General features: G+C 37.8%; 1 long non-coding RNA gene across 1 annotated transcript in view; it reads left to right on the top strand.

Annotated features, from left to right (window-relative positions):
- The window catches only part of LOC135076370 (uncharacterized), a 120,656-nt gene that overhangs the window by 26,970 nt on the left and 70,916 nt on the right, over positions 1–22,770 (top strand). The window contains exons 2-3 of the long non-coding RNA XR_010258248.1: positions 8,586–8,615; positions 16,590–16,665. This is a non-coding gene — a long non-coding RNA (uncharacterized LOC135076370). The remainder of the gene's footprint in view (positions 1–8,585; positions 8,616–16,589; positions 16,666–22,770) is intronic.

Raw genomic sequence — 22,770 nt, 5'->3', positions numbered from 1 at the left:
GTCGTTCAAAGTTGATACAATTATGTAGTTAAATTGCATGTTAACTTAACGAAATCAAGGAAACTTGCTGTTGCGTATCACAAGTTCACGTTAAATTCGGTAGCAGTTTACAACTTTTTAATCATTTAGAGTCACGAGTGGTCCAAATTTTTATGTTCCGAGAGAATGAACAGCACAAGAAACTCACACCCGTATTCACAAACGACGCTTGCATAAGTGAAGCAGCAGTTTGTGAACACGAGTGCCAGTATCCTAGTGTAAATTCATGGTTTTCTTATCTAAAATTAATAATTCTATAATATTAAGTATTTAGCTAGTAACTTGGGGACGCAGCAAACCAATTACGATCGGGACTCGATACAGAATGTAACATTGTAGAGGCACTAACTGGTGACGACGGAGTGCATGCGAATAGCGATTCTCTAGTAATCCGATATTTCCCACGACTCTCTCATCCCGATTTTAAGACGAATCACTGAATTAAAAAAAAAATTTTTTTCATAGCCCTGTTAATTTTAACTTTTAAAGATAGAGATTGTAGGCAAAAGTCTACACACCCAACTAAATGGGTCATGGAGGCCTGACTTTTGCATATGTGTCCCTTTTTCTCCTTCGTCACCTTCTTCGGGAAAAGTTGGAGAGGTCTTATTCACGCGACACAACAGTCACCAAAATTGCGGCATGACACTGCTTTAATCGTCTGTCATAGAAGAAAAGCCAACGATAATGTGTGAATATTACAATCCGCTACAACCTTACCCTTACACCACGTTATCACACACAATCGCATTGCATATGCATTTACGCAGTCAATTCGTCCAGCGCTTACGCAACTTTGCTACCGTTTTAATTCTACTTAAAAATAACATTAATTGCCCCCGACTCTTGCTCGTTAATACCTAATAGTTGCTTATCGTAAACCGCCGGTTTAATGTTGTTTTTAAACAAAATTCACTTTTTAAACGCCGATAATATAGCAATTACGCTTTACGGCGCCGCTATCGGTTACAAAACGGTGAAATGTGTATTAAATGTGTCTTACAGTTTGTGTCTCTGAATAAAATTAAGTTTCGCTTTAATTAAACAAGTAATTAAAATGATATTCAACTGGAATGTGCTAACGAAAGTGATTTTTGGGAAAAACGCAATAAACAACAAGCTTTTTAATAAAATATTTATGTTTTTAAGTGTAATTCTAAAATTTTAAAATGTAATATTCAAAGTCGTTCTTTATATCGGTAAGTAGGTATAACTTGTCAAGATTTGTAGAGAACCTTCAAACTACAGGTACAGTCAGTGCCAAATAGATAGTGACATCTAAAGTGGCCAAAAAGTTGACAACACAACCTTATTCCAATTGTAACAAAGACATGTTGCGAACTTTTTGACTACTTTGGGTGTCAGGAAATATTTGACGCTGACTGTATACTTACTTGCAAACTTACATATGCAACTATTGCAATTATAGCAATACTCGTAATAGACGATGTAATATAAATGTATCTCTTATTTACTCACGCGTAATAAAATCAAATAACTATCTACCTACATTGTAAAAGTTTTATTCGTCTGTTGATTTACAAGAGCTCGTAAAGCGTCGTTTCGAAGGATTCCGGTGGTGCGCATTTTATTGCCAATTTGACTGAATACTACGAGATATCGAACATATTGATTCAATTTGTACAAATTGACATAAAGATATAAAACTCAATTATTTTTATTAGAGACTGAATTTAAAAGCTTTAAAACATACAATTTTGTCTTGTACACAAAAGAATTTAATGTGTAATGTTGATCTATACAATGATAGAATGAGCTAAGTTCAAAATTACGCACAACTGGTACAACTTTATTATATTAGAGAGTACATTTTAAATCTCCAGGTAACACACACTATGAAACATATTGAATTGAGGCAGGGGCTTGAATCAACATGTAGTACAGAATTGTATAGGCTTCTGTTGAACTTTTCCATCAATATGCTCCAGCGTTAAAAACTTCAGCGACAACTCGCAAAACTTTAATAAACAACGCGAACAAAGCTCAAATAGTTGCAACACAAACAGAGATACTTCTCTTTTAAATTGGCCCGTTTGACACTTCAATAGCTACAAAAATCACGCATCGACTGCACAAAGCGTACATTTAAATTAAATATTTATTCAGTCGTAATTCGCGCACGTCACTCGCTGTCGTCGCATCGAATTTAATTTTCTCGTAATTTTGCGTTCGAGTAATTTTATTCGATTTCGAAATGGCCGATGTTGACGCGGCGACGCGTGGCGAGGTGCGTTCTCACGAGGCGACTCTGGGTGCAATCATAGAGACTAGCTTGCACATAGAGAATCGCCATCTCCGAATTGTGTCATAGCAACTGCAATGTTCGATATGCAAAACTGGAGAATTAAATAGTTCTGCATAGGCTAGAATACAAAAATTATGCAGGCGGATAAAAGGATGCAGGATAAAAGGAATGGTCACATTTCTATGTTCAGTAGTGGTCTGGTCTGATGGATGCTAATTAGTAATTAAGCTTCATATAGGTCCATAATTTATGTTTTTACACACCTTATGTAATTTTTTCACCAGCGCAAAAGATCAGCCTTTTTACCCGACTGCGCCAGAAGGAGGGTTATGTTTTCTTTAAACATGATAATATTATGATTTACACGTAGATATTTATAGAGCAAGAGCCAGTGAACGCCAGACCTTACTTATTTTATAAAAGCTGAAAGTTTGTCAGTGCATGCTCCCAACATAGGTAAGAAAGTTAGATCATCATGAAGCTGCCAAAGCCACGATGATCCAAACTTGGTTAATAGTGAACCCATCGTAACAGAGAAGAAAACTCTTTTTTCAAAACTTTTTTTTTAATAAACGCGACAACGTCCAGTATAAACCCCACGGGGGCGATGCGTGTCCGAGGCAGGCCCATTTGCACCCGGGACGCGTATCGATGCGTCCCGCGTCCCGCGCCTATCCGGGACTGCTCGTCTGCTTTCGTCTATGGCCAATTCGCGCCGCGCTGATTGCTTTATGGTCGGGCCAAAAACAAAAGATGAAAATTTTAAGAGATTCCGATTTTATGTGACTGGAATAGTACTGATTTTGATTAATGTAGAGCCTTATTTAGATAGTAATTTATAGTTTAAACTACAATCAAATTTAATGTACCTTTTCAAGCTGTCAAAACGTAAATACCTACTCAATAGATTTTCTTCATCATTAAAAGTAGTTATAGGTAGCTTTAGTGCCTACATGATGACTCAATATTGATTTAAAGCACCTGATCCAGCTATGTGAAAAGTAGGTACTGAGTTTTAAGGACTAAAATGATATATTTTAGATGCATCTCATGAACTACCTAGGTACCTTTTTTATCAAGGAGTAAAGTGAGGAACCTGTCACTATACTCTAGGTTATTATTGTTCTCAAGTAAGTTCTTTAAACTCAGATCATTGGTCAAAGGTTTCTACAACCCAAATAAAATAGGTAAGAGGTACCAACAAAATTTTTAATTCGTTCATCTTTGTTGAAAATATATTTCATGAATGCATTAACTCGTATTTTTATTGCACGCACGTGTCACTCGGGGCAAATAACAATTTTGTCAATATAATTGAATCGGCACAGAATCCAATTACGAATTAAAATGGGCGATCCCGCGTGAAAATTGTAAGCGGAATAAATAAAGCAAACATTGGAAAATAACGCTCGATAGAATAAATATTGGGCAACCATCGTTGGTTATTTAATTTTTTGTTAGGTCATAGGATGCATTCATTCCAAAATATGTTGATAAAAAAAGTTTATTTATTATAAGTACATACATACATACCTGAAAGATCTGAAAAATAATTGATTGAAATGTATATTTTATTATTATGACGTAAAGAAATTGTGTGCAATCTCAAACAAAACTATACTTTTTATCGATATAAATCGATATCGCTCGATAGAAACTTATCGATCTTAGATCGCAATCGTCCAACATCAAAATCTAAATGTTTTCAAAACTAATAAAATACCCAAAAAAGTACATATTATCAAGCCGCTTGCCAGATCTTCCGAGATAATTTGCTTACAATATAATCGGACAGGGACGTACCTTCGGTTAAAAAGGACCCATAGGATCCGCTATTATATTCAAATTCAGTTTTGTGCAGGCAATTTATATGGGTTTTATTGACAACGGGACAACGCCGCGCGCACGCCGAATTCCATGGAAACCCCGCGCCGTGTCTTTCGGTTTAATTGAACACAATATTGTTAAAGCCTTAAAATACTTTAACCGTTATGCTATAGACAATGGTGGATATAATGGAATATATTTTTTAAGTTTCGTGACGAAAATACTGGGGATTTTACATAAACTGCAGGCATATGCATACGTTACCTATACACACACATACTTCATAATAACTAAACAAAGTTAGTAACTTTTTTTTGTAAACACATACTTATACGAGTACATAGTAGGTTAACGCATTATGTACTTAAATCCTAATACATACACAAAATTATATGTTGGTTTGTGAGTCATATCTGGCTGAATTGTATAAAATAAAAAAAGAATTCAGTTTTCGAATTTGAATTTTTTTTAAGAACGTAAATAATAAACACACTGGCTGATTGAAACACACCGACTCGATACTTTTTCGTCAGTCTTTTATTTTTTTTTCCTCAGCCTACAGACATTCTGCCTGCCAGTGCTTCTGTACAGTGCACACATGAAGTCCATTTCACTTTTGACTCTCTCACAATGGTATCAAGCTACATTGTGCACAATTTTTATCTTGTGGAGAACTGTATTTTAGCAAACGGGCAGAAGAAAGTGGACACAATTCGGGATTTCACAAGACAGATTACAGAGGGCGCATTAATAAGGTGACACTTGCATGTCACGATCCGACTGATTTGTGACCACGACTCAGTTTTGTGAATTTGACTAAAAAAATAAGTTTGGCGAATGGTAGAGCCAATTATGTAATATATTATCTATGCTATTACTCAAACAAACATTATTTCAAGCAATTAATGCAAATATTTATTATTTCGGACATAGACAATAGAACAAGACACGGATGATAGAGTTACATGGACTTGTCACGTTATTACAGATTATTTAATTAATTGTGCAATTATAATTAATTAAATAATCTGTAACTTGCATTAAAAAATGCATCCCCACCCCATCTATCTAATATCCATCCATCTATCTGTTTATTACTTGCTTCAGGGGATTGTGTAAGATTAAGTAAAAGTAAGTACTGTCACATTAAAATGCATCATGCATCGCAGAGCTATTTGGACAAACAAGATGGATCAATCTACATTGCCAAGACCTGGCTGAGTTGCACCACCAAACATTAACCGTAACTATAACGATGACCGGTGTATTTCGTATGGAATTTGACAGATTTTTGATGTTTGTTAAAGTTAAAGTAAGATGGTGCAACTCAGCCTTACAGTGCGCACTTCTCTACCTCGCTTGCATCTCAGTTAAAACACTGAAACATTCTCACTTTAGTCACTGCTCAATCTGACCATGTAAACCGTTGTTCAAAATTTCGCGTGCACTAAACAAATGCAAGGGGGTCGATCTGCCGATAGTCGCGTCGTGTCGCCGCGAGGTCGAAATGTCCCGAAGCTCATGTCCGATGGCGAGATAAGATTATAGACCAGGATTATCCGACCAGTGTTTTTTTACAAAAAAATTCAAGCAAAATGGTCTTCAATCCCAAGACACACAGCAGGTGCATATCTCATCAGTGCTTGCATCTCGGTTAAAACACTGAAACATTCTCACTTAGTCACTGCTCCCGATCTGACCATGTAAACCGTTGTTCAAAATTTCGCGTGCACTAAACAAATGCAAGGGGGTCGATCTGCCGATAGTCGCGTCGTGTCGCCGCGGGGTCGCGGGGTCGAAATGTCCCGAAGTGCTCATGTCCGATGGCGAGATAAGATTATAGACCAGGATTATCCGACCAGTGTCTTTTACAAAAAATTTAAAGCAAAATGGTCTTCAATCCCAAGACACACAGCAGGTGCATATCTCATCAGTGCTTGCATCTCAGTGTAAACACTGAAAAATTCTCATTTTAGTCACTGCTCAATCTGACCATGTAAACAGTTGTTCAAAATTTCGCGTGCACTAAACAAATGCAAGGGGGTCGATCTGCCGATAGTCGCGTCGTGTCGCCGCGGGGTCGCGGGGTCGAAATGTCCCGAAGTGCTCATGTCCGATGGCGAGATAAGATTATAAGACCAGGATTAAACGACCAGTGTTTTTTTACAAAAAAATTCAAGCAAAATGGTCTTCAAGTCCAAGACACACAGCAGGTACTCTCATCAGTGCTTGCATCTCAGTTAAAACACTGAAACATTCTCACTTTAGTCGCTGCTCCCGATCTGACCATGTAAACCGTTGTTCAAAATTTCGCGTGCACTAAACAAATGCAAGGGGGTCGATCTGCCGATAGTCGCGTCGTGTCGCCGCGGGGTCGCGGGGTCGAAATGTCCCGAAGCTCATGTCCGATGGCGAGATAAGATTATAGACCAGGATTATCCGACCAGTGTTTTTTTACAAAAAAATTCAAGCAAATTGGTCTTCAATTCCAAGACACAGCAGGTGCATATCTCATCAGTGCTTGAATCTCGGTTAAAACACTGAAACATTCTCACTTTATTCGCTGCTCCCGATCTGACCATGTAAACCGTTGTTCAAAATTTCGCGTGCACTAAACAAATGCAAGGGGGTCGATCTGCCGATAATCGCGCCGTGGGGTCACGGGGTCGAAATGTCCCGAAGCTCATGTCCGATGGCGAGATAAGATAATAGACCAGGATTATCCGACCAATGTTTTTTACAAAAAAAATTCAAACAAAATGGTCTTCAATCCCAAGACACAGCAGGTGCATATCTCATCAGTGCTTGCATCTCAGTGTAAATGTTACGGTTAATGTGATAAATTGAAAATTATTAATAATAACCGGTTATTATGAATAATTACCGACAGTCGCGGTAAAAGTGATAAATTAATCACATTTAACAGTGATTATTTAATAATTCAACCTTAGTACTAACAAATTTCATAAAATAGAACAACATCTTGTGTACGTGCTCGTGTACAGCCAAACTTTTGAACGTTTTGATATCATATATTAATATAATTTGGCATAATGAGATTGGAATGTTTCTTGCATAATATTACTTTTCCATAATGCCTATAACATAATGTTTTGATTTAAAGTGAAAAATAGGTTAAGGTGCGGCGGGGGTGGCCCTTGGGCCACCCCTAAGCCGCCTATTTAGTTTTATACACACATAAATGACCTCAAATTAATCACATTTACCAAATCATGCGGTAATTATTCATAATAACCGGCGATTATTCATAATTTTCACATTTATCACTTTGACCGTAACATAAACACTGAAACATTCTCACTTTAGTCGCTGCTCCCGATCTGACCATGTAAACCGTTGTTCAAAATTTCGCGTGCACTAAACAAATGCAAGGGGGTCGATCTGCCGATAGTCGCGTCGTGTCGCCGCGGGGTCGCGGGGTCGAAATGTCCCGAAGCTCATGTCCGATAGCGAGATAAGATTATAGACCAGGATTATCCGACCAGTGTATTTTACAAAAAAATTCAAACAAAATGGTCTTCAATCCCAAGACACACAGCAGGTGCATATCTCATCAGTGCTTGCATCTCAGTGTAAACACTGAAACATTCTCACTTTAGTCACTGCTCAATCTGACCATGTAAACCGTTGTTCAAAATGGCAATGCCAGATTTTGTATGGAAGGTGGCGTCTTTTTTTTTTTCGCGCGGCCATCGACCAAACTTTGTTTTTTTATTACAAAATAGTGTAATAAACCAAACTTACTATAAAGTGTATACCTCTAAACCCAGTCTGAACTGAGTTACGAGGGTTAGAAGTTTGATAATTTTACATACTAGATTTGCTTATTGCGCGCAAGTTTTGTAAGAAATTGCAACAAAATATTGCGCTATTTTTTATTGCGCTGATTCTGCTCCACATTGATGTCTGGAGCCTTTGTGTGACAACAACAACAACAACAATGTCACTATTTTGTTGCAATTTCTTACAAAACTTGCGCGCAAAAAGCAAAATCTAGTATGAAAATCATCAAACTTCTAATGCTCGTAACTCAGTTCAGACTGAGTTTAGAGGTATACATGTCATAGTAAGTTTGGTTTATTACACTATTACAAGGTTTGGTCGATGGCCGCGCGAAAAAAAAAGACGCCAATTTCCGGCATTGTCTTTTCGCGTGCACTAAATGCAAGGGGGTCGATCTGCCGATAGTCGCGTCGTGTCGCCGCGAGGTCGCGGGGTCGAAATGTCCCGAAGTGCTCATGTCCGATCGCGAGATAAGATCGCAATCTGTGGATATTGCTCGCCATAATCATATGCGGGGTCTCCTTTTTTTCTGGAGGCGTACCGAGGCGTGCCGCACAATGAGTCTTATAATGCAGCATTGTCGTTCCGTTTTACGGAATTAAAAGGTTATTTATGCGTTCGCAAATAATAATTTCGGTGCTTGTTTCAGATGCGGCGTTTGTCTTCTGTTAATTGTTGGGTGAGTTCGCTTACTATGTTTTATTATTTTCAATTTGGGATTAGGTCCGTTGAGCGCTCTTTACGGGGTTTGCTTACAGCTGTATTTCAGCCGCAATAATTAACAGCAATACAAGTTTCTGGATAAGTAATGGCTGGGTTGCACACCATCTTAAACGTCAAAAATATGTCAAACTCCACACAAAAGCACCGGTTATCGACGGTCAAAGTTAGCTAGAGAAACTCAACCTAAAAATCATAACACTTACGTTCACCTTAGCGCTGCACTGGGAGAAAAGGGTGTAACGTATTAGGAGAGTTCTATGTCCTATCCTCAAAGCATACTGATGGTGGAGGCCCAAATATTAATACTATGAATGTACTAATCTTATCAATTTTAACCAAAATTTAACATGAATCTTATGACTTATGGGCTGGCGGGGCGTTTGCCCGGGCCCATTCTTTGGAGGGCCGCTCTCGGTACTTCTCTGATCAGCAGAGCTGACCGAGCAGCGGCATAGAGCAGACCGTAACCCGCTACGGAGGGCCGGGGGTCCTGTTATACCAGGGCCGCGAGGAGAAAACCTCTATAAAAAAGAACTGGAGGAGGGGATTGGGGGTTCCCTCGAGCGGAGCGGAGCTGCGGACGAATGTCCACCCAGGACAATAACTCGCGGCTCCGTTTCTTTGGGCTCTGGTGGAAACCGTCGGGTTTTAGTGGGTAGGCCCCGCCTTTAGTGGGTAGGCGGGGAGAGTCCCACATAACCCACTGGCCGTCCCCATAGACCAGTAGGTATGCGCAAAGCATTTCCCGACGAAAAAAAAGTAAGTAACTACATAGGTGATGAAAGTGATTTTCATTTATTTTTATTTTCCCTATTTACATTTGTTACAATCCATCACCGGTAACCGAGCCATAGTCCAGCTAGTTGGAGCATGCTCTTCATGCGCGGCGAGTTACGAGCGAGCGTCGCCCCACGGCGCGCACGCGCACCGATTTACGCGCGACGCGCGGGCTGGTGACGTGCTGTTAACGATGTCGATAGCGATTGGGTATATGCTGTTGTGGTATTTTAGTAAAATATATTTGGGCATGTACCTGCATGTCTTCATGACGATAAGACATTCCAGAGCCCCGATTACGGTAATTTTTAACGTCTCCAATCCAGACACGCTTCTCGATTCTGCGATACGATTGGTCGTTCAACAGCGTACGTCAGCTGTTTTGACCAATCTTATCGCAGAATCGATGAAGCGCGTCTGGATTGTAGACGTTAAAAGTTACCGTAATCGGGGCTCAGTAGAGCTTCTCTAAACAGAACTCCTAATGTACCAGCTAACTACAACTATGGTTGCTCGGTTGCTTACCAGTGAGTCTCAAAAATCTGTTCAACATAATATTTCTTTGCATACTCTTTATGACTGTCCTCAATGCATGCACTGAGCTTTAAAAAATGAGTGTTTATAAAGAAAAAGATGCATGTTACGACTCGATCTTACAAATTATCGTTAAAGCACGCAAGTGTTTAAGAAAAATAGATTCAATATTACGAACTAGAAAATGAACTAACTGAAAAACAACTAACAATCATTGAGACACCAAATAAACGACACTTCTCTGAAATTTTATCGATACCTACCACTAACTCTACCATCCCATCCCTACCTCGCCTTTGGCAACCACGCGCTTTATCGATCCGCTAAAAATCAGCCGTGACCCCCGACACTAACCAAATTATTCTCGGTCGACCCGATGGCCGATCGCGATCCGACGGCTGGTGTCAGACAACAAATGACGTGGACCGCACCTGCAGGATCTATGCACCTGCGCTGATTGGAGATACTCCAGATTTATTGGAATGGCTTAATAGCCGTACTATGTTTTTCCCGAACACTATATCCGGGCCCCTTCAAGGCAAGAGAGAATAGGCTTTTACTGGGCAGGTACCCGTATGTACTCTAGGCTGCATATCACCATCAGGTGCGTTGCGGTCAAATACTAAATTCTGCATAAAAATGACCTAAAGCAGTGCTCCATAATCTGGCGTCCATGGCATGAGTGCTAGGAGTACATCTCAGATTTATTTCTGTCATTAAATCGAGCGAAGAAGTACAGTCATCTTGGGTAACTTTGAATTTTTCAGGGTAACTTTGAACAGGAAAAAAAATACGTCAGTTAGTGAGAGGATTATGTGCCTTGTTTTCCTTTAAGTCTGGAGGATGATCACGTTGTTTCGCATTACCTTCTTAATTTGGGTAGGGAAGGAGTTCATGAAATTGTTGAAATTTCGAAAATGGTGATTACAAAAATAAACCTTGACATAAAGAGAAATGACGTCATATGGTTCGCAATAATACAGTCATGACTGTGTTCAGTATGTTTTGAAAGATTGAAATAACTATCACACCTAGATATTGAATTCGAGAATAGTTTACTATTGGTAGAATGTTTCCCAAACACTACTTTTTATCCCTGAAAAAGTGATATGATTATTTATCCCAACGATTTTTGAGTTCCAATTAACTGTTCTTGGTAATCCATGTTTTTAGGATTTTTTTTTAATTCCGGCGTCAGGTTTTTTCTTACGCATAACAAAATGTTACCAAAAGGTTGAGTGAAAGATTGCAACAAGCACTTTATCTCCAAATCAAAGATTACGCGAGCTGCCACGCCTCTGCTTTCGTTAGTCCAGTTTTGCTACAGTTAACGTTTACTTTTTGTTAATTAAAATCGTTAATTGTAACAAAACGGAGCTTTTGCGGGCTGCCGATCGGTGCTGGCCCAATTTGTGAGTGATTAGCGACTGTGATAGAGCATGTGGAATGTATAATTATTAATTAATTACATCACATTAGACTGCAGTTGCATGGCTGATTTAGGGAGTGCCCACACCTGGCCTGCTGGGTTATCGAGGCCCGATGTTCGTATACCTCTATAGTTTTTTTTCCCCACAACGAGGAAGCTTTTGGCCTGTATCTCACCTGATGGTAAGTGATGATCAGGCCGAAGGTGGAAGCGAGCTTCACCCGGAATCCTCAACCACGGAGGAACTGCCGGAACACAACAATGCTGTTAACATTGTTGTTATGGCGACAGACTTAGGTAAACTCTTTGAGCTTTTTACGACAATCACGGGAAGAGGCGAAGTGGCACTAACTCTACAGCACCACTGGCGCCAACTGGTACGACATAACATTTCTATCATTTTAGGCGTTCACTAGTTGGCACCAACTGAGAGTGTACAGCAATTGATACAACACTCATCTTCCTATTAAAAAATCTGACCAATGCAGCCTTGTTAAATCAATGGCTGTATACTGTATAGTTGTCCGCTATCGCTCATGGCTGACACTGAACAAGTGACAGTCGAACAACCGAATTAAATCCAGTAATTGATATTTATTCGCTGTTTTCTGACGTGCGTTATAATAAAACTTTTTCGAAGTCTGGTCCAGTATCTCAACCACTTTCGCCGCTAAAAGCTACAATTAAAGATAATTAAAACAACTAAGTATTAGCTAAATATTTAACAATAAAATAATGTTCATTACTCAGATATCTGATAAACATAAAGATACCAATAAACCCAAAAATTTATTGAATTAATTACAAGTAGAAATTACTTAAAAACCTATATTTTTTGTTTCAACCATTAAAGTAAGAGTCTGTAAACATTAACTATTTGTAAGTAGTTGCTTATACCTACTTATGAAGTTAATCGCTATTTACTGATTTGTCATACTTAGGTACAACAAAGTTTGTAACTTTTTTAAACTATGAAGTGAGTAACTAAGATGTGCTATTGCAAAACAAAGCTTAAAACTCATAATAAAAACCTATGCATGATATTGAATGAGTTTTTAAATGGTTGGATTTCAATATTGAGACCAATCACTGGATCGAATCATCAATCACAGACTGAATCGGAGTTTTCAGCTTTTTTATAATACGGACCTAAATATTAAGCAGATTTTTCCTGTGCCAATATTATGCCCAACATAAAAAAAAACAGAAAAACATTCAATATTCATACGTAATACAAAACGCAGGTCGCAGACTGTGGCCGACGCGTGCGCTGGTAGCCACGACAAAGCGGGCTCACGTAAACGTTGTATTAATTAGTGTACAGACAGAAAATAAATTGCTCCAGTTTAAAATTACTGCTTTTCAAAAAGAAAGTAGAGCAACTTTTGTGTATTACATTGTGACAATTTTTTTATTCTCAACCAAAGATTTCGTGTTTTCGAATGTGGTTTAAATGTTTTGATTTGTGGAATGGTCTTAAATGACGTATAATAATAAAATGAACAAGCTAAAGCAAGTACTTGAGGATGACTGCGTTGTAGAATTTGCAATAGGATCAGTATAAGTTTCATATTCAAATGAGGCACATAAAGATGACACTCATAATGCAAAAACTACCTGTCTATACCTAATGGGTGATAACTGACAAGCAATAGTAGATTTTTAAAGCACTTACTAAATTGTGGTAGGGTTTAAGGTTTGAATCAACCCACTATCCCAAAAGAGCTTTCGTGCTTTAGTAGACACAGTCAGATCACCGGTCTATAAAACCTACCTTACTTACCTTAGGAACCTACCTTGTTTTGTTACAGCCCACACAGAATAAGTATAGCTCAATACATGTACTAAATCATGTAACTTTTTGCCAATTAAAAACACACCAGTGACCTCTTTGTGTCCCACAGTCAACGTAAATACGTTAGGTACCTAAATTAAATTTATACAGTTTCTTACTTTCCTGAAAGATTTAATAGGAAGATAATGCACGCAGCGTGTTGTCTCAGAAAAAATTAAAAACTCGCGTGCTCTACGCGATGCGCCTGCGACGGTGACATAACAGACATACATGCAGTAGAATCAGTCTCTACAGCGTGTTAGGTAAATGGGTATATGAGCCGACACTAGCCCATGTTAACATGGGCATATAAATGGTATGGTGAAGTCAGAAAATTGATATCTTCATTTTAATTATTTTAATTTTCATACAAATCGGATTTTATAAAATTTATTTTGTATGAAAATTAAAAAAGTTAAAATGGTGATATCAAATTTCTGATTTCACCATACCATTTATATGGTCATGTTAACATGGGCTAGTGTCGGCTCATATACCCATTTACCTAACACCCTGTATAATATTTTTTCTTGAAAAACGTTTCTTTTGCGGACAATTAGGTGGCTTTCCTTTTTATAAACTTGTATAACTTGTAACATCTAGATCAGGAATTCAAAGAGAAAAAAACTTTGTGTAACAGCTTGCAGTAAACCTCAAAATCTTTGTTGGTACTTACATGGTATAAACTCCGTTATAAATAATGGAGTTGTGAGTGACCATGAATATTAATTTTTATTTAATTTTATGTGTTTCAGGACAAGTAACCGTTTTAAATTATTTTAGAACGTAACCAACTGATAATTAGATCAATCTAAACACAAAAATAGAAATTTGTCGAATTGATTCTAAACGTTTTTTTATATAGAATTAGGATCTACGTATTTCAAATGCCAGTTTCAGACTTTCACGTCGAGAATAATGATAATATTCATATTTTTGGCTTCATGGCGTAACGATATTACGGTCCTTCTCCATTCCCGTCCGTTGCGGCGCCCGCGCATTGATTTACGCGTTTCCATTTTACGCGGCGCACGTACGAAGTGCGCATTGTACGAATTCATTATTGTCTTTAATATTTAGTTTATTTGTTTGCCAAACTTTCTCCAGCTAAATTAATGGGCGCACGAATCCTTTGCAAATACAAATTAGTGTTTTAATTTTGAATTGCCGTCGACCCAAATGAACTGTAAAAGCAATTTTTTTTGTGGAAATGTCTGTAAGGATTAAGTAACCTAATTGCCTCTTAGATATTTCATAATTCCACAAAAATGTACTCTAAATTCTAAGATCGTGGCTGAAGCAGCCACTTCTTAGCACCAATCAATATGTTGTCCCGAAGTGGTGGTAGAGCAAGCTCTATTGGGACGTGTATAAGTTATCTGAAAAGGGCCTACTAATAAGAATTTGAATTTGAGTCTAATTTCAAAAAAAATCTATACACTATTCTATATTAATCTATACTAATCTTGCTTTCACGCCTAAACCACTGAACCGATTTTGATGAAATTTGGTATAGAGATTCCGGTTTTTGAAACAGGGACGCGCGCGATGATGTTTTTCTGTGACAGACAAAATTCCCGGAATTCCCGGGCGGAAAGCTAGTAGAGAAATAAACCTGCGCACTGTAGTCAATTTATTTGCGTGAAACTAGGTAGAGAAAGCAATGAAACAGAACTACTTTATAAAAACTGCCATGAAAGTAACGTTTATAGTTGATTCATTCTGAATCATGTTTATATTAAGCATCAATTATCGCCGTCATTTAATGTGGAACATGGTCAAGATGAACAACAAATTACACCACTGAATAAAATAAAAGTGTATTAACTGAAAATTTGTCAACAGGTATAATGAATAAGTTATAGGATGGTTAATATTAATGACATCGGCGTAACGTTAAAGTGTGAAACACGCATTTTAAAATTTTCATGCAACCAAGGTCGTCCTTTTGAAGTTCCTTTAGTTGAGATAAAGTTTAAAATGAACAGGAATGTAGTTGGATTTATATGATTTTCTAAGCAAATCAGAATTTGATTTCTTCAAAAATATGACTTAATGGTAAGTACCTACACAACAAAATAATGGTCAAAGGAAGCATTACAATCAAAGTTAAGACAAATACTAAAGTAGTAAAATTAAAAGTGAAAATATACGCCACAATACCAATAAGCACAAGTCTAAACGAATAGTCCAAACACCAACTTATCACTATCACTAAAAAGTCAACAACACAAAAAAGTTTATTTATAATCCACCTTTGTCCTGTTCATCTCTTGTCCCACAGAGATATATCCAGAAAAACATAAAATCATTCAAACCCTCAACATCAGCGTAAACTGTTAAGTGGCATGCGAAATTATCATGATGCGACGTCATCCCGAGTGATAAAGGATTTAAGGTAATCACTCTCGGAGGCACTAAATGCAAGTAATGTATGGACGCAATCAGTACTTCATTGTGCCTCATCAAAGCTTTTAATAAGAGGTGTGAGGTAATGACACTCATAAATTCTTTAAATTTTTTGTAAGAGTTCTTTTTGAAACGGGGTTTAGGCTGAGTTGCACCACCTAACTTTAACAATAACTATATCGAAAACCGGTGTTTTTTGTATAGAGTTTGACAGACTTTTGACGTTTGTTAAAGTTAAAATAAGATGGTGCAAGCCTTGGAAATATTACAGTACTGATATATGTATTTTTATTGTTTTTTAGATTTTTCTTTGTTATTCACTCAATCATTTCATACAAAGTTAATCCTTAATAACAGCGTTTGTCTTGCGGTTTATTTTTGGTGCATAAATTAACTTTTGAAACCTTATTAATACTTACACTTACAACTCTTACAAGTTCAATATTTTTGTAACCAAAAATCTGAAGCAAATTATTTTGGAGACGGTACAAGTTGTACTTATCATAGCAGAAGGCCGATACAAGTCGCGATGCGACGCACAAGTAAAACCGATAACGCACGACTGCTCGCCGATTTTATTGTTCAATTCCATGTCATCTTGTCGACAACATTTTTGCGTTTTATTTTGTGTATGAAATTTTTATCAGTTGTTATCAAAGAGTGGCTACATTATAAAGCAAGTTTCTTTTCTCTGTAGCCTTACAGCGAGCGACAAAGCAAAAGAGAGCGTGAAACGTTGTAAGTAGATCCCCAGGGATAGACACATACTCGTAAAAATATCTTGTCTATTCCTACACATGGGACTTGATTTAACTGGATCGAAAAAGGGAACTAGGCAATCGGCCATCAGTAGACAACTAGGTATACTTGTGTTATTGGATGAAATTAATACTATGAGTCATCATCATCATTTCAATCACACTGCTGAATACATATTATATTTTCAGATTGGTCGGTTGCTAGCGGCCTGCATCCAGCACCTTTATGAGGCCGTCTGTCGATCTTGTGGCTGGTCATCATACGGTACGTCGACGATGAAAATTGTACAACTATATTACACAATAGAATTGCAGTATTAAATTAATTGATACATAAAAACTTGAAGGAGTTGAAGCACTTTAACATCTTAAGCTTACTCAAAACAAAAACACAGTTTTAAATACTACGATAATAGCTGAGTAAGACGTCGAAAAGCGTTAATTGTGCGGGGTACGTGAGGCGTCGTGACATGACAAGACGAGCCGGGTGATTGTCATAGCTAGAGGCGCATTAGCGTGTGTAACATAGCTTAGGAAAAAGCCAGTTAGATCGTGTCGATAAAAAATCGCCATTTTTACATAGTGCGATATTGAAAAATGTTACAAAATCATACTATGTAGAGGCATTTACAGGAACAATTTTATAACATACCACTACATAATAAAATTTTAAAACTCAATGCAATGCAATGTTTGGACCTTAGCTTTCTTATCACAAAAAAATGGTGCTAACAGTTCGTTCGTTTCAGCCGAATGACGTCTGCTACTAGATAAAGGCCTCTTTCATTTCTGATTCTATGGTGCTAACAGTACCACTAGATATCAACGTCAGAAGAACAAATATGATAACAAAATTCAATAAAATCTGTTTTAGGACGAATTTAACTGCTTTTACAAGAGATTCCTACTTATTACTAGAGAAGTATTACTGAATTTGAAACGAAAGCAGTGGAAACTTGAAGAAAACCCGAGTCCATCGAACTCACAATAACTCCTCAGCCATGGTATATGCGCGCGCCCAGCCGAGCCGAGATTTGAGTCATCCGAGCCAATGGCAAAAACGAACACGTGCGGGAATGCGCGTCCACTGCATCCAGATCAATAGAAGCGCAGAAAGCCCTTCAAAGGGGTGGTTTGTGGATAAAGACACTTGGCCTTTGAGAGACAGATCCCTTGACTTTAGAGAAATACTGTCAGTAAAAAGTCTGGAGTGTTGTTCTTTGAGAGTTAGATGTCCCTCAGAGACTCGGAGATATCCTTGTCATTTTAGGTACAAATGGCCTTGAGTTTTGGTACTTCTTGTAACTACGAAAATAATGCTTTTGAAAAACTGAAAACATAAGTAAAGCGGTGTAGAGATGTCCTAGTCACAGTGATGGTTGCAAAATGCAAACCCTAAAACTAAATCTAGATTCGAGTTTTTGTGTACCAAACAAATCAGCGAAGACAATTTAGGTCTTGTCCTGCATATCTGACAATGTGTTGAAGAATATAAGACAATGTAAGTAATCAAATAATATTTGAAATGCCTAGAACTATACTAAAATTAAATCATTTCTTTGCAATTTACGATGGTTCATAAATGGTAGCAAAACTACTGCTATCTCTTCTTTTAAAACGTTCAGAGACTTTTCTGTCAATACTTAGTCTATGACCAAGGAGTCCTCGAGCGTCCTTGGTTTTCTCACATTAAAAGGGACATTTCAAATAATTGACATTGGCACTCATCGGTTAACATTTTTAGCTGTTGATTGCGTTCGCCTCTAGGAAAGCCATCGCTTGCGGATGTTTAGGATGTCTGCATAGTAGGGCTAGGGGATTCATGATAGTTCACGTATTTTCTTGCCATATTTCTGCGTATTTAAGGTAATATAGTGGAGTTAAGAGTTTTCTAATCATTTGTTTTAATTAAAGGTCCTGTAGGTGTTATAGTGGATCAACCTTCAGGTTTTGATCCAGAATGAACGTTAACTGTATATTACAAAATTATTTAAGTATGTTTATATCCCTTGCCTGGTATTTAGCCTTGGTAAAAGCTTTTCTTATGGACTAGATGACGCTGTAAATGACGCCGTCAATATTTCCCCTTAAACTTCCTGATAGTTATTTTCTAACTAGCCTCAATTTTCACTCAAGTGTCAATGTGAATGATCATAAACAAACTACTTACTATAAGTTTTTGCTTGACATAACTTTGTGTGCGGATCCTTAATCACTGTTAATCCATGCGAATGTGAAACAAACGCATCACCCGTCCTTATCTCCCGTTATCAGGCAAAAAGGTGCACAGCTATCATAGAGGGCATTTATCAACATTCTTCCCAGCTCATGTGCACACTGGACTAGGGTTGCCAGAGGCAGAAAATAGACTGATTCGAAGATATGTCGTTGATGATTTTATTCGCCACTCATTAGCTCAGATAGATAGTTTGGAGTCATAGTTTAGATTTTCAGGTGACACAGTAGTGCATTTAATTATATATTTTGCTGCAATCAATTTCCCGAATAGAGAAGTGTCACAAAATAGCGTCAGATCGTTTCAACCTAATACCGTCCACTACAGGACAAATGTCAATGGAAATTCATATAGTCTAGACAACAGGGATATGACCTTTGTGTAGTTGCTACAAACTTATAGTCATTAAGTTAAGGTACAAAGAGTCCTTATTATTTGAGTATTAAGTGCTAACTGGGTTGCAATGTGGCAATAGCAATTAGTGAATTTGGGTTCTGTTGAAAGAATGTCAATCAGATCTTTTTTTTCTCTCTCTTTATTTGGGTCAACAAACAGTTACATTGAGGGCTTATGTATTAAATCGTTGCCGATATTAATTCGAAAAATACCATCAAACTTTTCTTACATCAGACAAAAGTTTTCAGCGTTGATTCGATCATACACTTGTGGTCTAAACTGAATAAATATTTTTGATTTTGATTTTTTTATTTTGATTTAAATCTATGTTATTTAAAACACTAGTCATCATCGCAAAAAAGCGACTTCCCACGCCGCTCGCTCTCGCCAGCCCTGCCCGCTCCCATGGTGTACGCAGCACTCATAATAATTTCCAATAGGATGTGTTCCCCGAACCGGGGCGCCCCTCGGTCTGACCGGACCTGGACCACTGACATACCTGGAGGTGTCTGTGTTAGGAAGGCCTAACCTCTGGCGTTTCCGTTGCCGTAGTGGTTTTTGTAACGACTTGTATGGTAGAACATCCGTAGTGTCATAGCCATTAGGGTTCCGATTCGCATAAGGATTTTAGAATGTATACGCATACCGATTTGATTTAAGTAGCTACCGGTTAAATTTCTGTAGGGGTCGTGGTAGTATTGCCTAAAAGCTGTCGAATTTAATTTTTATGTACCTACGGGTGTTGCTAATATGTGATTGAAAAGAAAACTGGATCATCTTGCTGCGGTATAAAGATTTCTTTTGAAATTGTGCATTTCATCGTTATTATTGTGAAGGACATTTTGATACTAAGAAATAACTGCGAAAGTATCTACTTGCATGTAATAACTGAATATTGCTAAAATGCTTCAAGTTTAAGCAACGAGTACCAAGTCAACTAAAGCATATTTAGTGACAGAAAATCATAAATCAAACGAATTTAAAATTTCTGCTTTTAAGCAAACACGTGACACGATATCCTGTCTAAAATAAAACAGTCAGCCAAGTGATCAGACAGCTTCAAAATTATGCATCTACATTGTTAACCCTCATACCAACACTATCCAATTTGTGCTTTCAGAAGTACAATAACAAGCTAGAGATATATCACCGCACTCTCCCACGCGCGCGCGCGACAAAAAGTACCCTCATTACGATGCGCCGCGCGACACGCAACGCGACAGTCGCGCGCGCAACTGCCCAAACTTTTTCTCTCTCTACATATTTAATTTTTCAGTGACAATAGGCGGTAAAAATAATTACTTATTTATGAACGGCCAGGTTTAAAAGCAATCATTAAACGCGCGAAAATGGGGTTTTTGTTTTGGGTAACGGTGTTGTAAGACAGGATTTCAATTTTCATTTCTGTTCCATGGTGTGGGTTGTAATGAGGTCTTAAGCGTAACCTTCGTGTAAATATTTAAATTTGTTTCACCTAAAAATCAATAACCTTAGTGTTAAATTTGTTTCATATCACACCCTGAAACCCGATCTATGGTCCAACTCTATAACCGCTATACCACGAAGGCCTTCCTTTAACTATTAAACCTTTGTTTCAATCAGACTGCCTTCAAACGTTCTCAACCCGGGACAAAAAGTAGCCATTTTCTTTGGAAACCGGTCGATACGCTGACATTGCATTTTAATTTCTAAATTCCTCCGAAATCGGTCAGTTTTTGGTGCGTGCGCGCAAACGGTGCGAACTCGCGCGTCGTTTTTTGCGCGCGACGCATACGCGCGCCGCGTCCGTATTTTTTTGTGAACTAATCAATTTTGAAACGAAATAAAATAGGGGATGGTGCACACGAGCTAAAATTGCTTAAAGTAAAGATTCTAGTAAACTCTGTACAACTGTGTTACAGCTGACAAAACTGATTGGGCCAAAAATAAATGGCACAATAAATAGAAACGGCAACAGCGCTATTATTTCGTGCTAAAATTCTCTACTTCTACAGAATCAGCCAACTCAACAGATGACAAACAATTAATAAGGCACACACTACGCTTACCCGTTTTTAAAGGAACCCTTATCTTCGCATAGACATTAACTGCCTACTTACCTGTAACAAATTATACAAAAAGATGTCACACATTTGCTATTATTATAGATAGTCAATCAAAATGTATTCAACCTGTAAATATATTATTAAATTATTAGTTTCTGAGTGAAGTATTTAACTTTCTAACGCCAGTATTCACAAACATTACTATGGAGGTCTGATAGTGCGCGTGGACGCACAGGGTGACACATGAACCAATCACAGAGCTCTATTCAATGCTGTGCGTTTGATTTGCTGCTTCAATTAAGCAAGCAACGTTTGTGAATACGGGCGTAAGATTGTTAATGAAGAGAGTACAATGAGGGCAATTACAAATTATGAAATTACTTCCTAGGAAGGGTGTTAATTGTTATTGATTACAAAAGGTGGTTTGAAAATACCTAATATCCTTAATTAAAACCAAGGACAGCTGCCGCTGCGCTTGTCTGCACCCACCCTGAGTCCTAACAGCCTATTGTCCAGAAACTTCAAAAAGGCCACTTTCCAAAGGGTTTTTCGACAACATCTTTATCTGAATCAATGGCTCGTTGCAGGATTTTGCGAGGTGTGAATTTTATTACGTAAAAACCCGTAACTGTCTATTGAAAGTTGGACCCATAAATTCTAAGTGCCTAATTAGAAGGAGAAATAAAAATGCCTTCTACTGAGAAGCTTATTAAGGTGTGAGCTATCTTATAAGATAAACCTATAGTATGTCTCTTACAGAACATCTTAAAATTAATAAGTCTGTAAATGTCTCTTTAAACCATGAGTTTACAGAACGTGCGCCCTACCCTGTTAGACCTTATACTCATTTCAGACTCAGTCTTATTCTATAAAAAGGTACGTACCTAAGCTTTTGTAACGTGATGTAATTGTTTAAATTCTCAAAATCCGTTAAGCTGTTTCATTACATCGTCATAAGAATATAAGATTCCAAACAAAATCCATTTTACTTAGTATACACCAAGAGTAAGGTTCAGGAGTCAAGCTTTTCTATTCAATGGACAATCCAATCAAAAAAGATTGTCCGAAGAACTGATAAGTACGACTGGTACGACTAGCATCGCACTAAACCACAGAACATCCCGAACAATGCTCAAATTCCAAACTAAATCACTTCCGAGGACTCTGTGACCTCTAAACTCGTAAAAACAAAATGGCGGAAGCCGCTTTACAACATGGCGGATTGAGTTGGCGCGTAAAACCGGAATTAGTGTACTTTGTCGGTGCGAGGATTTGCTATAAACGACGTAATGCGCCGGTGATTTCAATGCGGTTTATAGTTAGGCATCTCATTGATAGGATTCTTTAACGTAGAATGTAGTAAATTGAGGGAATAGCAGGCCTTGTGACATCTCATTCACCGTTATTAAATTTTAAGCGGCTCTACCAGACATTTTGTATTGAAATAGGTATATTATAATGGAAATCATGAAGCTTTAAGAATCTGCTGAATTTTTTAAACTAGCTTCTTGTTGGAGTAAAACAAGAAGCTAGTTTAAAAAATTCTCGCTGAAAGCTATAGTTATCTTCCAGACAACTGGTACATGTACTTACGAATAGAGAATTAGTAAGTAGCTATGCGTTGTTTGAGATTTTGCACCATAATCGAATTTAAAAAAGCTCTAGAAAACATCCATTGTTATTTCCCTATTAT

Source organism: Ostrinia nubilalis, chromosome 11 (assembly GCF_963855985.1).
Source record: "Ostrinia nubilalis chromosome 11, ilOstNubi1.1, whole genome shotgun sequence".
Taxonomy (NCBI): domain Eukaryota; kingdom Metazoa; phylum Arthropoda; class Insecta; order Lepidoptera; family Crambidae; genus Ostrinia; species Ostrinia nubilalis.
This window is presented reverse-complemented; position numbering and strand designations above follow the sequence as displayed.